General features: G+C 38.4%; 1 protein-coding gene across 4 annotated transcripts in view; it reads left to right on the top strand.

Annotated features, from left to right (window-relative positions):
* Positions 1–16,490, top strand: part of NRXN3 (neurexin 3) — a 1,807,186-nt gene that overhangs the window by 1,190,648 nt on the left and 600,048 nt on the right. The gene's annotated exons all lie outside the window — the stretch shown is intronic.

The raw sequence follows: 16,490 nt of genomic DNA, 5'->3' as shown, positions 1-16,490 counted from the left end.
TATGAACCACAAAGTTGGCGGTTCAAGCTTCCTAGCACTCCTCGGAAACCCTATATAAGGACAGTATGAGTTGTATCCAACTCAACAGCACTTAACATCAACAGCATGAGTCAAACTAACTCAACTGCACTGCAGAACAGCAATAGCAGGGTGGCTGTGAGTCAGAATCAACTCCACAGAAGTGGGATTTTTTTGTTTAGTTTTGTTTTGCATTTTGTGATTCTCTGGATCTGGTATAGTTTGGGCCATTGGGTGTATGGTTGTGAGCAAGACAGATAACTATTTAATAGAAGATGTAGTAAGTGCAATGGAGAAAATACTTGGCTATGACATAGGGAATGACTACGATGGGATATGGTACTTGACCCTGAGACAGTGATGACATCAAGGGGTAGAGTCTACAGGTAAGGGAAGCCATAGCTTAAGAAATGTTCCTTTAACCAGGTCTGTTATTACCCCATTGCTTCTGAACAGAATAAGGGATAGCAGAGGAGTTGTTCCTTTGCTTTTGTGGTCATGAAAGACCTCTAGGAGCTTTCCTTTGAAATGCAACTTTATGGATAAGAACAAACTTACAATGTAAAGAACTAGGGGAAAGGGAAAGAACAAATGTCAAAGTCCCAAAAGAATCACCTGGGGATCTTGTCAGAATGTAGATTGCTGTTGTTGTTAAGTGTCCTCCAGTCAGACTCATAGTGACCCAGTATAGGGTTTCTGAGGAGCAACTAGTGAGTTTGAATTACCAACCTTGTGGTTCACACCGACCTTGTAGTCCCGTGCGTATCCTAGCACCACACTAGAAGTTAGAAGGATTCCATTTATCTTAGCTGGAAATGTGAAGTCTCAGAAGGGGGTCAAGCCAGAATGAACCAGAAGCCCAGCAATATAGTGAATAAAGGGAATGTGATCCCAGATGAAGCAGGAGAGTTTAACAAGAACCACATAATGGAGAACCTTTGAGGTCATTTTCAGGAGTTTAGTTTTATTCTTCTAAGACAATTGGATTTCATTTGAGGATTGTAAGGAGTGTGGTAGGCACTGACTGATGATATGTGATACAGAACAGTAGATCTATATACCTATTGTTAGTTACCAAACCTACTACAGTTACCAACTCAGAGTGGACAAGGTAGAACTTTTAAGGCTGTAAATATTCATGGAAGCAGAATGCCACATCTTTCTTCCATGGAGCGACTGGTAAGTTTGAACTGCCAACCTGTCAGGTAACAGCAGAACAATGTAACAACTATGCCAGTGAGGCACCTTGTTCAGGAACAGGCCTCTTTTAGGGCCAACTTATTGATTCAGCAATATTAAGTGAATTTATTACTCTGTGCTGTGAAATATGCTGGCGTTTAAGTAATGGATAAGGCATTGTTTCTGCCCTTAATAAGCTTACCTTCTAGTGACGGGAGACAAGCAAAAACTAATAATGACCATGAGGAAAACACAAGGGGATTATTTCCTAAAGAGTGATGAAGTTGGGAAGTTGGACATTTTGCTGAATTAGAAAGACCAGTTCAAATCCACCAGCCACTTCTCTGAAACCCTACTCAGGGTTGCAATGGTCAGAACCAACTAGACAGTGCTTAAGAACAGTATTTCTTCAGTAACTAACTTCAGTTTTCAATTGTTTTACCCTTGCTGGTCAAGAAAGTCTTCTTTTTTTTTTTCCCCGCCTATTTTAATAACAGTCTATTGCTTTTTTATTGTTGTCCCCATAGCCCTTTTTTGAAAGGCTTATCTCAAGAAAACACTTCATCTCTTCAGATATCAGAGGTCTTCAAAAAGTCAATCAAAAAAGATGAAAGATAATGGAATTTTTCTGCAAACTTTTTGAAGCTCCGTCATAACAGTGAATTTATTCTTTGCTTTCTTTAGGAGGCATTCTAATTTTCTATGTTTGTTCATTTATCCATCCCTTTCATTATTTCTGAAGCTCCTCTTTAGCCACATAAAAATATAGAAATTTGTCTTGAGAAAAAGAAAACTTTAACTCAGATATATTTTAGGCAGAATACAGTCACATGATTCTTTTAAGGTACCTAATAGTCTGTTCTCTCTTTTACTCCTTTCCCTGTGTCTCTTTTTTCCCTTTCTTTCTATTTTCTTTCCATTTTCTCTTTCTTCCAAAATACTTTAAGGCAGTCTCTTTATAAAATACTCTTGTAAGTATTTCTTTTCCCCATTAAGAAGAATGGGTAATAAAAAGAACTTTAGAAGACCGGGTCTTCTGATTTCCCTGGCCTGTGGACTCTGTCCCATGGTGTTATCATTGCCTCGAGATCAAGTCCCATTAAGAAAGCAAACTCTTAATCATTGTGGAATTTCATAGTGAGGAAATGCGTCTGCTTGTCCATCAGGGTTTGAAAGGACCATTTTCACCCACTGCCTCCCCACCACTTCACCTAGGCTTTTCAGGATCAGAAGAAAAGAGATGTGGCTGGCTACTATTTCAGTGATGGGAGAAAAATTTTTAAATGCATGATTTTATTAATGGGATTTTCCTAGAAGACAGACTGTACACTAAAAATATACTTGAGGATATAACCCTCAAGGAAGTTCTGACAAGTGTGTTAAAATATTTGTAGAAAAAATATGGCACTAGAGAATTCTCATGTTTCTCAAAATGGCTAGTGATTTTCTTACCAAAGAAGTAGCAACAGTATCTGAAAAGGAAAATGATCATCATAAAAAATTTTATTTAAGTGTCATTGTGATAATGAGATATCTATCTATCTATCTATCTATCTATCTATCTATCTATCTATCTATCTATATCTCATTATCACAATGACACTTAAATATATATATGTTGTTGTTATGTGCCATGAAGTCAGTTCTGACCCATAGCGACCCTGTACAGGATTTCTGAGGCTGTAAATCTTTATGGGAGTAAAAAACCTCATCTTTCTTCCATGGAACAGCTGGTAGCTTCAAACTGCTGACCTTGAGGTTTGCAGTTCAATTTGTAACCACTACGCTACCAGAGCTCCATATATATGTGTGTGTGTATATATATATATATCATGGCTCTTTATTTCCCCCAAATTTTCATTCTCTAAAACAGAAACTCCATACTCCATAGGAATAGCTCCCCATTTCCTCTGTTAGTTGATTGTTGTTAAGTGTTGATGAGTGGAATCTGACTCACTGAGACCCTGTTTCTGAGTTTGTAAATCTTGGAGGTAATAGAAATCCTCTTCTTTCTTTCATAGAGTGACTGGTAGATTCAAACCACTGACCTTGTGGTTTGCAGTCCAGTTCTTACTGTACAGACCACCATTTTAACTCAGGGTAGACACAAATCTACTTTGATCTCTATGCATTTGCATATTATAGATATTTCATGTAGGTGAGCCTATACAATATTTGCCCTTTTTAAATCTAATTGTCTTAGTTTATTTACAAGTTTCATTCATATCATAGCATAAATCAGAACTTCATTTATCTTTATGGTTGAATAATATTCCATTAAAAGAATATATCACATTTTGTTTATCCATTAATCTATTGATGGACAATTGAGTGTTTTCTGCTTTTTTGGCATATTGATGTACAAGTATCTGAGTCTCTGCTTTCAGTTTGTTTAGATATATGTCTAGTAGTTGACTTACTGGCTTATATGCTAATTCTTTAAAGTGTTCAAGAGTAAAGATGTCAATTTAAGAACTAAGGTGTGCCTGGCCCAAGCCATAATATTTTCAGAAACCTTATATGCATGGGAAAGTTGGACAGTGAATAAGGAAGACTGTAGAAGTATTGGTATATTTGAGTTATGGTATTGGAGGAAAATTATGGACTGTCAGAAGAACAAACTGATCTGGTTTGGAAGAAGTATAGCCAGAATGCTTCTTAGAAGCCAAGATGGCCAGACTTTGTTTCTCATACTTCAGACATATTATCAAGAGGGTCTAGTCCCTGGAGAAGGACATCCTGCTTGGTAAAGTGAAGGGTCAGAGTAAAAGAAGACTCCCAACGAGATTGACTGACACAGTGGCACCAGTATTGGGCTCAAGCATGGCAACAACTGTGAGGTTGGTGCAGGACCAGGCAGTGTTTCATTCTGTTGTGCTTAGAGTCACTATAGGTTGGCATCGACTCAGTGGCACCTAGCAACAACAACATGGTGATTTGATGTTCAACTTTTTGAAGAGTCACCAAACTGCCCATCAGAGTGTCTGCACCATTTTATATCCCCAACAGCAATGGATGAAGGTCACAACTTTTTCTTCATCCTTGTCAAAACTTGTTATTTTCTATTTTCCTGATAAAAAATATCCTAATAGCGTAGGGGTTGTGAATCAATCATGCTAATCTCACTTTCTGTAATTTGAAACTACCAGCTGTTCCATGGGAGAAAGATGAGGCTTTCTGCTCCCATAAAGATTTATAGCCTCGGAAACCCTGTACAGGGTCGCTATGAGTCGGAGCCGATTCCATGGTACTTAACAACAACAACAACAACATAGGGTATGCTGTGGTATTTCACTGTGGTTTTGATTTGCATTTTCTTAATTACGTTGAACATCTTTTTATTTACTTATTGTTCATTTGTATATCTTCTTCAGAGAAATGTCTATTTAAATTCATGGCTCATTTTTTTATATTGGAATATGTCTTTTTGTTGTTGAAATGTAGTAAGGTCTGCATATATTGTATATATTAAATCCCTATAAGATATGTGGTTCTTTCTCAAGGGAAAAACTTGAGAATATTAAAACTTCAAAATATTAAATATAAAAACTTCAAAATATTAAATCATGAAAATTAAAGATAATTAATTTAGATGTAATGTTTCATGCTGCCAGCACCCATTATGTCAGGTTTTATAGATTCTTCTTTTGTTTCCGAAGTTTCTTTTAGAACAGCCTAGAAAGGGTCTGTAGGGTTATTTAAGATTTTTTCCTATTCTGGGTAGACATTCCTAAACAATCAACATGCAAGCTCTGTTGGATCACATCTGGAAAGAGAACAATTTTAGAAGTGATAACTCTTGTAAATACTGTCTGTCACACATTTTGACTTCTGATCTTGAGTCTAGTAATAGTTACCCATCATTCTTAGTTCTTCCTTCAGATGAAGTATAGTTCTTCCTCTCTACAGTATCCCTGTATACATTTGAAAGATGGCCACCGTGCCCATCTTCCAAGGGCTCTGGTTTAATATCCTGAGCTCACTCAATTGTTCCTCATGTAACAAGACATCATGGCTCTCTCCAATCAGGCTAGCTTCTTCTCAAGTCTCATTTTAATGGTGCTGTAGGATAAGCACTGGACTACAAGGTTGGTTTGAACCACAAGGTCAGCAGTTCAAATTCACCACCTGCTCCTCAGAAACCCTATACAGGGTCACTATGAGTCCAGACCAACTCTATGGCATTTAATAATAACAAAAAATGTTATAAACAGAACTACTTGAAAATCTATATAGTCATCTCAGAATAGAGTCTGATTATGACCTCTTTCAATGAGTTACTTCATAAGAGAACATTTGCTAGTTCTTTGGCTAGTTCTCCAAACACTTTTTCCACCACCCTCTAATTTGCGCCTTCCACTTCAGCCATACTCCACTTGCTATTCATAAAACCGGCAAGCATACTTCTCACTTTGATCCTTCGCCCTTATTCCTCCCTCTTGAGCCTTCTCCCACATAAAATCCCATGACCATCTTCTTCTGCACTCCTGTCATTGTTGCTGTAACCTCAGAGAAACCTACACTGACCATCCCATTCAAAACTGCCTTTCCCTTATGTTTTATTGACACTTGAAACTCCTGTTTATTATATTATATATCTATATGGTTGTTTATTGTCTATCTCCAGTGCTAGAATATCATCTTCTTTAAGGCAAGTACTTTATCTGCTGGAATTTTCTGATATCTTTGCAGTGCTCAGAATGGTGCCTAGCATATAGAGAAACAAACAAACAAACACAGTTGCTGTTGAGTCAGTGTTGACTCAGGATGACGCCATATGTGTTAGAGTAGAACTGTATACCATAACATTTTCAGTGGCTGGTATTTCAGAAGTAGATAGCAAAGTCTTTCTTCTAAGTCATCTCTAGGTTGATTTGAGCCTCTAACCTTTTGATTTGTAGCTGAACATTTGAACCATATGCACTACCCAGGTGCTCTACTTAGCATATAAACCCTGCTGCCATCTTGTCAATTCCAACCCACAGTGACCCCAAAGGACAAAATATAACTGCTCCTTGGACTGTAAGTTTGGGAACAGACCACATCGTCTTTCTCCCACAGAAATGGCTGGTGGGTGTAAACCACCGATCTTGTGGTAAGCAGCCCAATGTTTTACCTACTACTCCACCCAGAGCTAACAGTGTTTGCAAATTTATCAAATAATTCACTATCCATAAGCTAAATTAGCTCAGCAAGAGGACATAAAATAAGATTATACTATGAATTGGACAGTGTATCATTTAGCCATATACTAAACTATTCTTTGAGACACGTGAGCCCAGACACCATTGGAACTTTCAGAGAGCAACATGTGTGTGTGTTTGCATGCATATATACAAAGGCCTTCAAAAAGTAAAAGTTCATGTAAAACTGGATTCAAAACATAATGGAATCTCTCCATTAACTTTTTAAAGCCCCCATGGGATAATGCACTGGACCACAAGGTTGGTTTGAACTGCGAGGTTCGTGGTTCTGATTCAGCAGCTACTCCATAGAAACTCTGTACAGGGTGGCTATAAGTTGGAACCTACTCGATGGCTCTTAATGACAATAACAATATATCTGTGTGTGTTTGAATGGATTTATCTGTATCTATATAATTTATCTGTATAATTTATCTGTATCTATATTTGCCTCTGAGCAAATACTTAGACCTGTATACCAGCCTTCTAATTACAGAATCTGGAAAATCTCCACAGTGTGTGAAATGAAGTAAAAAGAGGCAACAAGACTGCTCACTGCACATGAATTTCCAAAGAAACAGTTGTTCTTGAACAATTGCAGTCAGTATATCAATATAAGCGCTTTATTGAGTAGAGTAAAAGAAGTTGCTGGTGAGACTGTAAATTCTCTCCCAGAACAAATGATAACTGAGCCCAGGAGCCCTTTTGTCCTAGAGGGAGGGGGCATAAATTCCCCGAAAGTATCTGTCTCCAGGAATTGCTCTGCATTCATCATGCCCGCCTCCTGCATCATTCATGACTGTCATAAGAGCCTAAAGAATTGTCACTTCACAGTGAAGATGATTAAGTAGCCATTATACTTGTCTTTTCTGCTGCACAGGACTTTTAAAGGAGTCCTATTCAGACTGTAGCGTAACCCTTCTTCCCTTGTCTCCCTGCTTGTCTCTCGGTCTCTGGCTTTACAGGGAAGGCACATTGTGTACCGGTAGCCTTCTTCTTGTCCATATTGGGCAGATCCAGCGGATCAGCATTTCACCTTGCTTATTTTCCTGCCACAGAGACCTCTCCCCCTGCCATTGAGTCGACAGAGAACTGCTCCTTAGGGTTTCTGACACTACACATCTTTACAGAAGCAGACTGTCTCATCTTTCTCCCCCAGAGCTGCCAGGGGGTTTGAACTCCTGACCTTTCAATTACCTACCCCAATTTTAACCCACTGCACTACTAAGGACACCTTAGTATTTGGGGGTTTAAAAATATTAAAACATTCAAAGCCGGCCCTTGCACAGGAAGTCTGAAGGGGTGACTTCAGTTTAGATTCTATAGTGATTGAGCTGTAACTTTTTCAGATGTTTTCACTTCACTCTATTTCCTTGTGGAGTCAGGATAATGAATCAGCACGGGATCCTTTTAGATATGATTTTTTATTTAACGTATTCGAATATGAGACTTCAGATCATTACACATCCACTAAAGCATATGCATGCCAAGTAAATACTGACTTAACAGATAATAAAATATTCAATCTTACTGGTGTTTTCTCCTCTGCATCCATTTCTTGTCACATTTTCCCCAACTTTTTTTTTCTTCTCTATCTTTCTATCTCTTCTGCATGTACATATATGCACTCTGTTTCATTTTGATTCTGGCCTATACAAACAGCATTGTTAAGTGATGGAGTGTAACCGAGTGAATGAAAATGGTTAGAATAAACACGTTTTTCTTAAGTACCTCCTTTAGAGGCAGTAGAAATGAAACAGAGTCCTGGACTAGTGTGGAGAGAGGATATCCTATCTGGCTCTGCCACTCATCAACTGGGACCTTGGACCAATTTTGTCTCCATTCAGGGCCTCAGCATTTGCATCTATAATTGAGGACATCAACTGTATGCTCTGGAATTCCTCTTCCAGCTCCTAAGCCACATGGTTTTATCATGCCCAGATGAGATTCAGTTATCCTGGGAAATCCAAAGGAGCACGTGACCCACAATTGCATCACATTTGAGCAAATCCCTAACCACTGCTGGACAACAAGCTCAAGTGTTCTAGGAATGTGGTCTACTCTCCAGTGTTATTTTTAACTGTGAAAAATTGATAATTTAAAAAAAATTAGCAGTGTGATCTTCAACTGTGATTTCCATGTACTAAAAATAGAGTGTCCTTGTACTCATATTGTTTCTGAACTTTTCCTTAAAGTGCATTAGTTTAGGAAAACATGGTCTCTTTAAATTACATCTTTGGGCATATTTAAAATGATCGCGTTATTAAATAGGTGAGTAACAGGAATTGAAGGAACTCTGGTAGCATAGTGGTTATGAATCGGGCTGTGAACCGCAAGGTCAACAGTTCAAAACTACCAGCTGCTCTGAGGGAGAAAGATGAGGCTTTCTGCTCCCATAAAGATCTACAGCCTCGGAAAGCCTGTTCAGGGTCGCTATGGGTCGGAACCGACTCGACGGCACCTAACAACAACAACAGGAATTGACCGTCAGTTGTGACCAGTTAGAGGACCTCAAAGTCACACCAGCTGTGTGCCCAGGCCACTGATTGCTTGAATGCAGGTAGACCCTTGAGCCTTAATTTGGTCCCTGGAAGGAAGGTCTTCACTGCTTAGTGGCCATGCTATGGCTGGAATGGGAGGGCTGGTGGAAATAACCAGCGTTGGCACTTTACATTCTGCTGCTGCAGCCTCTTGTGACTCTGATTCGTTTTTGCTGCTGGTTTAAGAGAGATGGAAAGGAGCAAAGCTGTCCTCTAAATTTCTTGGTCTGCACCATGGCAGACAGAGTCAGAGGAAATGAGGACAATGGGAAAGGGAATAAATCCTCGAGAGTGATGTGTATGTGATTTTAGGAAGCAGACCCAGTGTTCACATGCAGGCTTCAAATACTAGGTCATTGCTTTGGAGAATCTTCCAGTGCCAATAAAACCTGCCACCTCTAAGACACAATGTGAGGTATAAGCTGAGGTTGAGAGATAAGGGCAGACAGAATATATAGCTGAAGAAAGAACTTTCAATTTCCTTTTCTCAGTAGATGGACAGGTATCAAACTGTTAAAAAAAAAAAAGACAAAAACAACAAAAAAGCACCCACATCAAAAGCAGTGTCCAATCCACATGCACATGGACTCTGTCTGAATCTTTTCACATGATTGACTTAATCAGGAAGACTAATCTAGCAGGGAGAAGCGCTGTATTAATTTAAATATGGCAGGTGCTATCTAAGTTTATTGCAAGAGCTAAAGACCAATTATCTTGTATTTTTCCATAAAATTGCGTTTTCTAAAAAGAGACCGGTGTGTCTGAATATATCCATCATAACACATCCTCAAGCTTTGATGGAAGTGACTGCTGTTTATTTGCAGCATGTCCTATCAGAACTATTGAATCAATGCTAAAGTAAACATAATAGAACCAATAAGAGGGTCTGGGAAATGAATTTTTTTGTGGGGGGGAAATGAATTTTTGTAGAACTACAGCATGGCTTCAAGGATAAAGGCATAAGGCCAGGGTCACGTGTAAGAAAGGGCCTTACTCCATGGCTTAATGGGGCTGGAGGAATATTGTTTCCAAGTAGGCATAATGCAGTCATCTTCCACAAAGTCCTGAGTGAAGACTAAATCAGACTTTAAAAAAAAATAATTTTTGTTTTTACTATCATCAAGACCTTGGGAAGAGACATACTGTCAAGAGAAAGGGAGGTGTGTAAGGAACAAAGAGATTGAGCTGTAGGGGTGTTAGAAATATATTTAAGTAGGCTTGAAAGATGAGAGCCATGAACCCTAGGAAAAAGCAATTGTCATATTGCTAATAAATACAAGAATAGAAAGATAAATTATAAACTAGAACTCAGAAGAGGATGAAAGAATAAGAAAATTGGGAGTTTACACATTCAGAGAAAAGGTTTACAAAGTAAACTATGAACCAGCTACTGAACTATTACATAATAATACAATGGTATATTTATCTTCTGACAAGAAGAAAGCAACTTAACAATGACTTCTATGTGCATTAACCCACTGAGATTTTGTTTAACTTTTTCTTAGTAAACTTTCAGCAAATTACATATTTTTTCCTAGAAAACATTAGTTTCTTCTTACCTTCAAATATAGTGAGCTAAAGCTGTACCAAATATTATTTTATACTAAAAACATTTTCTATTTTATGGTTTTATCTCCTTTATAATTCCAAATTTTCTATTTTTATCTCTTTAGTTCTTATTTCTGTTTGTTTTTTTTTTTTTAGGAATTTGTTTATCTTATGGGGAATTTTAAAGTGTAAACTTTATTGTTTTTTCATTGTTCTATTACTTTTAAGCTGGGTAATATTTTTAGTTTTTATCTTTATGAGCTTTCATATTTCACTTGTTTTATTTGAGCTTCTGGTGTGATGCTGTAGGACCAGAGTTGGACTGTGAACCACAAAGTCAGCTGTTCAAACCCACCAGTTGTTCCTTGGAAGCCCTGTACAGGGTCCTTATGAGTTGGAACTGATTTGATGGTATTTGGCAACAAGGATAGTTCATTGAGTTGAATATTCAATTCATTATGTTCATTATTTTTATTCTTATTCATGACACTTTCCTCTGAGTGAAGTTTTAGCTTCCTTTTATAAGATTTGATCCAAAGCATTTCATTATTACTATTTGAATAATTTGGACTTTGGTCATGCTTTTATTGCTAATTGTTTGATTTAAAACATGTGTGGTTAAAGATTACTTTTTGCTTGTTGTTAAGCGCTATTGAGTTGTTTCCAACCCACAGAGACCCTCTATAGGGTTTCCAATTCATGTGGGTTTGAATCAGTGACCTTATGGTTAGCAGTACAGTGCTTATCTTACAGTGGTGTACCAGGATTCTGGAAATCTCTATTCCAAGTGCTGGCTGTAGAAGAAGGTTTATCTTTTGTTTTGGCTTTCTATTATTTGATTGTTGTAAGTGCCTTGAATAGGTTCTGACTACTAGCTACTCTGCATAGGGGTTCCGAGGAGTTACTGGTGGATTTGAACTACCAACCTTGTGGTTTGCAGTCCAGTGCTTATTGTTTGGTAGACATCCTAATTTTGTAAATGATCAGAATTCCTTCATGAACAAGAGCCCGTTCAGTTTTTCTAAGTGTTCCAACTTAACATTTATATTAACTTCTACATTAAATTCCTGAGTTAACTTTTATCGCTTTTCTATTTCATTCAGTTAGCCAATTAATTCAAGAAGCACTCATTGTATACTGTGCGTTCAGGCTCTGTAATAATTATCAAGGGTCCTGTTCTGTCTTTTGATTGTAATTAGGATTCTTCTGGTTATAACAGAAGCCAAATTTAAGCCAGCTTAGACTAAACGAGTGCTGTAGGTCCATATTATAAGCACTAGACTGCGAATCACAAAGTCTTTCTTTAGATTCTGCCAGGCTGCTCCACTGGAGAAAGATGAGGCTTTCTGTTCCTAGGAAAATGTAAAGACTTGGGAGCCCCATCCAGGGTCGTTATGGGTCTGAACTGACTAGACAGCATTTTAAAAATTCAACAGACTATAATAAAAGTGGTTTGGGTGGCACAGTGGGTTAACCATTGAACTGCTAATCACAAGGTCAGCAGTTCAAATCCACCAGCTGTGCTTTAGGAGAAATATGAGACTATCTAATTCTGTAAAAATTTTCAGTCTCAGACCCCTATGAAGCAAGTCTACTCTGTCCTATGAGGTGGAAGGGATTTCATGGCAGTAGGTAAACAGGTAAAAGTAAACAAGTTATCTACAGAAAATTGTATGTGGAGGCTTCAAAAACATGGAATGAAATGATCATGGAATTTTTCCAAAAATTTTTTGAAGCCCCATTGTATGGAACTATAAAAATGACAAAGGTTCAGTTTCACCACAGAGACCATTAAACCACCACTCGTCTGTCAGTGTGCCGTACTGTGGTGGCTTGCTTGGTGCTCTGATGCTGGAAGCTAGGCCACCTGTATTTTAAATACCAGCAGGGTCACCCACAGTGGACAGGTTTCAACTGAACTTCTAAAATAAGACAGACCAGGAAGAAGGGGAGACTGAAACTTTATGAATAGCAGTGGAACACTATCAGATACACCAGGATATTGACTATTGAAACATAATGAAGAGCACTTAAATATTGTCAGATACGGTGCTGGAAGATGAGCCACTCAGGTTGGAAGGCACTCAGAATTGACTGGGGAAGAGCTGCCTCCTCAAAGTAGAGTTGATCCTGATGTTGCGAATGGAGTAAAGCCCGTGGGAGTAAAGCCCACAGGACCTTCATTTGCTGATGGGGCACAACTCAAAATGAAGAGAAACAGCTGTAAACCTTCATTAATAATTGGAAAATGCAATGTATGAACTATGAATCTAGAGAAACTGAAAGTTGTCAAAAGTGAAATGGAATGGGTAAAGATTTATATCTTAGGTATCAGTGAGCCGAAATGACTAGTATTGAACATTTTGTGTCTGACAATCACATGGTTTACTATTCTGGGAATGAAAGATTGCAGAGAAGTGGTATCACATTCATCTCAAAAAAATATTTCAAGATCTATCTTGAAGTATAATGCTGTCTGTGATAAAGTAACATCGATACGCTTACAAGGAACACCAGTTAATACTACTAGTATTCAAATTTACACAACAACCACTAAAGCCAGTGATGATGAAACTGAAGAATTCTGCCAACTTCTTCAGTCTGAAATTTATCAAACATGCAATCAAGATGTATTGATAAATGCCAGTGATTGGAATGCAAAGAAGGGAAACAAAGTGGGAGGATCCGTAGTTGGAAAATACAGCTTCGGTGATAGAAACGATGCTGGAGATCACAGTAGAGAATTTTGCAAGATCAATTACATCTTCATTCCAAATACCATTTTAAAACAACATAAAAGACTACTATGGAGGAGTCCTAAAAGGAGCTCTGGTAGCGTAGTGGTTATGAAACGGGCTGTGAACCTCAAGGTCAGTAGTTTGAAACTACCAGCTGCTCCATGGGAGAAAGATGAGGCTTTCTGCTCCCGTAAAGATTTACAACCTCGGAAACCCTGTACAGGGTCACTATGGGTCGGAACCGACTCAACGGCACTCAACAACAACAATGGAGGAGTCCTGGGTTAATGCACTGGACTGCAAAGTCAGTTTGAACCACAAGGTCGGTGATTCAAGCTCAGCAGCCACTCTTAGGAAACTCTCTACGTTGTTACTATGGGTCAGATCCAACTCAACAGCACTAAACAACAACAACAACAATACACATTGAGGTCTCCTGGTGTGGCACTATAGGATTAGCACTGGACTGTGAATCACAATGTCAGTGGTTCAAACCCCCCAGCTGCTCCTCAGTAACCCTATACAGGGTTGCTCTGAGTCAGAATCTACTTGACAGTACTTAACAACAACAACATACACATGGACCTCACCAGATAGACTGTAGAGAGATCTAATTGACTACATTTGTGGAAAAAGCTTGTGGAAAAGTTCCATATCATCAGTCAAAACAAGGTCGGTGGCAGACTGTGGAACAGACCATCAATTGTTCATATACAAGTCTATATTGAAGCTGAAGAAAACTAAAATCAATTAGAGCCAAAATATGATCTTGAACATATTCCACCTGAATTTACAGATCATCTTAAGAACAGATTTGATGTATTAGACATGACCAACAACCAGAAGAGTTGTGGGACGACATCAAGAACACCATATAGGAAGAAAACAAATGATCATTAAGAAGACAAAAAAGAAGGAAAAGACCAAAATGGATATCAGAAGACACTCTGAAACCTGCTCTCTAGCATAGATATGGTAAAGCAAATGGAAAAAAATGGGGAGGTAAAAGAGCTGAACAGAAAAGTCCAAAGGGCAGCTTTAGAAGAAGACAGAGTCAAATATTACAATGAAATATGCAAAGATCTTGGTGTGGCACTTTGGGTTAATGCACTGTGCTGCAAGTTCTGTTTGAACCGCCAAAGTCAGCAGGTCAAGCTCACCAGCTGCTCTTTGGAAAGGACTCAACAGCACTTAACAACAGGAGTTATAAAACCAAAAAGGAAGAACACTTTCAGCATTTCTCAAGCTGACAGGACTGAAGAAAAACCTTCAAGCCTCAACTTGAAATATTGAAGGATTCAGTGGGCAAAATATTGAATGATTTAGACAGCATCAAAAGAAGATGGAAGAAATACAGTCATTGTATCAAAAAGAAATGGTCGATGTTCAGCCATGTTAAGAGGTAGCTTATGATTAAGAGCCAATGGTACTAAAGGAAGAAGTGCACTTAAGGGATTGATAAAGAACTAGGCTCTGGGAATTGATAGAGTACAAATTGAAATCTTTCAACAAACTGACAGCTACTTGGCCAACTGATTGGAAGAGACCCATATTTGTGCCCATTCCAAATAGAGATGACTTAATGGCATGAGGAAATCATCTGAGAATATCATTACTATCACAAGTAAAGTTTGCTAAATATAATTCAATAAAGACTACAACATTATGTTGTTATTAAGTACCGTGGAGTTGATTCCGACTCATAGTGACCCTGCACAGGGTTTCCGAGGCTACAAATCTTTACAGGAGCAGAAAGCCTCATCCTTTTCCCGCAGAACATCTGGTGGTTTCGAACTGCCGACCTTGAGGTTAGTTGCCCGATTCTTAACCATTACGCTACCAGAGCTCCTTACATAGAATTCAAGGTTCAAGATGGATTCACTTGAGGAAGTGGAATGAGGGATACCATTGCTGATGTCAGATGGATCTTGACTGAAAGCAAAGAATTCCAGAAATATGTTTACCTGTGCTTTGGTTATGGTGGTGGCTATGTGCCTTGGAGTCAGTTCTAACTCATAGCGACCCTGTACAGGATTTCTGAGTCTATAAATCTTTATGGGAGCAGAAAGCCTCATCTTTCTCCCATGGAACAGCTGGTAGTTTTGAACTGCTGACCCTGAAGTTAGCAGCCTAATTCATAACCACTTCACTACCAGAGCTCCTTTACCTGTGTTTTATTGGGTACATAAAGACTCTCAATTTTGTGGATAATGACAAGCTATGGACAACATTGCAAAAAATGAGTATTCCAGAGCCCTTAACTTTGCTCATGAGGAACCTATATGTTCCCTTGTTTGAACAAAACAAGGGAACACTGAATGGTTTAAAATTAGGAAAGGTGTGTGTCAGAGTTGTGTTCTTTCATCTTATGTACTCAATTTGTATACTGAGCAAATAATTTGAAAAACTGGATTATATGAAGAAAAATTTGGCATTAGGATTAGAGGAAGACTCATTAACAACCTGTGATAGGCAGATAACACAATCTTGCTTTGCTGAAAGCAAAGAGGACTTAAAATACTTACCGATGAATATCAAAGACCACAAGCCTTTGGTATGTGTTGCACCTCAATGAAAGGAAAACAAAAATCCTTATCACTGGACCAATAAATGGCATCCATATAAATGGAGAAAAGATTGAAGTTGCCATAGACTTCATTTTGCATAGATCAACCATCAACACTCATGGAAACAACAGTCAAGAAATCAGATTATGTATTGTATTTGTCAAATCTACTATACAAGACCTCTTCAAAGTGTTCAAAGGCAAAGAAGTCAGGTTGAGGGCTAAGATGTGCCTGACCCAAACCATGCTATTTTCAGTTACCACATATGCATGTGAAAGTTGGACAATGAATAAGGAAGACTGTAGGAGAATGGTTACACTTGATGTTGGAGAAGAATATTAAAATACCACGGACTTCTAGAAGAAAAATCTGTGTTTGAAGAAGTACAGCCAGAATGTTCCATAAAGGCTTTGGACATATCAGGAGGGACTGTTTCCTGAAGAAGGACATCATGATTGGCAAAGCGGAGACTCGACAAAAAGGAGAGACTCCCAGTAAAATGAATTGGCGCAGCAATGGGCTCAAGTGTAGCAGCAGTTACAAGACTGGTGCTTCAGGTTGCTGTAAGTTGGTACCAACTCAATGGCACCAAGCAACAACAAGACCATTAAAACCAAATACTTGAAAAACACTAAGATTTTCTCTCTTTGTCCAGTTTTTCATGACATTTCACTGTCTTGAGTCAGGGTTTAATTTCTCACACTGTTCTCTCTCCAT

Source organism: Chrysochloris asiatica, unplaced genomic scaffold (assembly GCF_000296735.1).
Source record: "Chrysochloris asiatica unplaced genomic scaffold, ChrAsi1.0 scaffold00070, whole genome shotgun sequence".
Lineage (NCBI taxonomy): Eukaryota > Metazoa > Chordata > Mammalia > Afrosoricida > Chrysochloridae > Chrysochloris > Chrysochloris asiatica.
The sequence above is the reverse complement of the archived record's forward strand: the minus strand, read 5'-3'. Positions and strand labels throughout refer to the sequence as shown.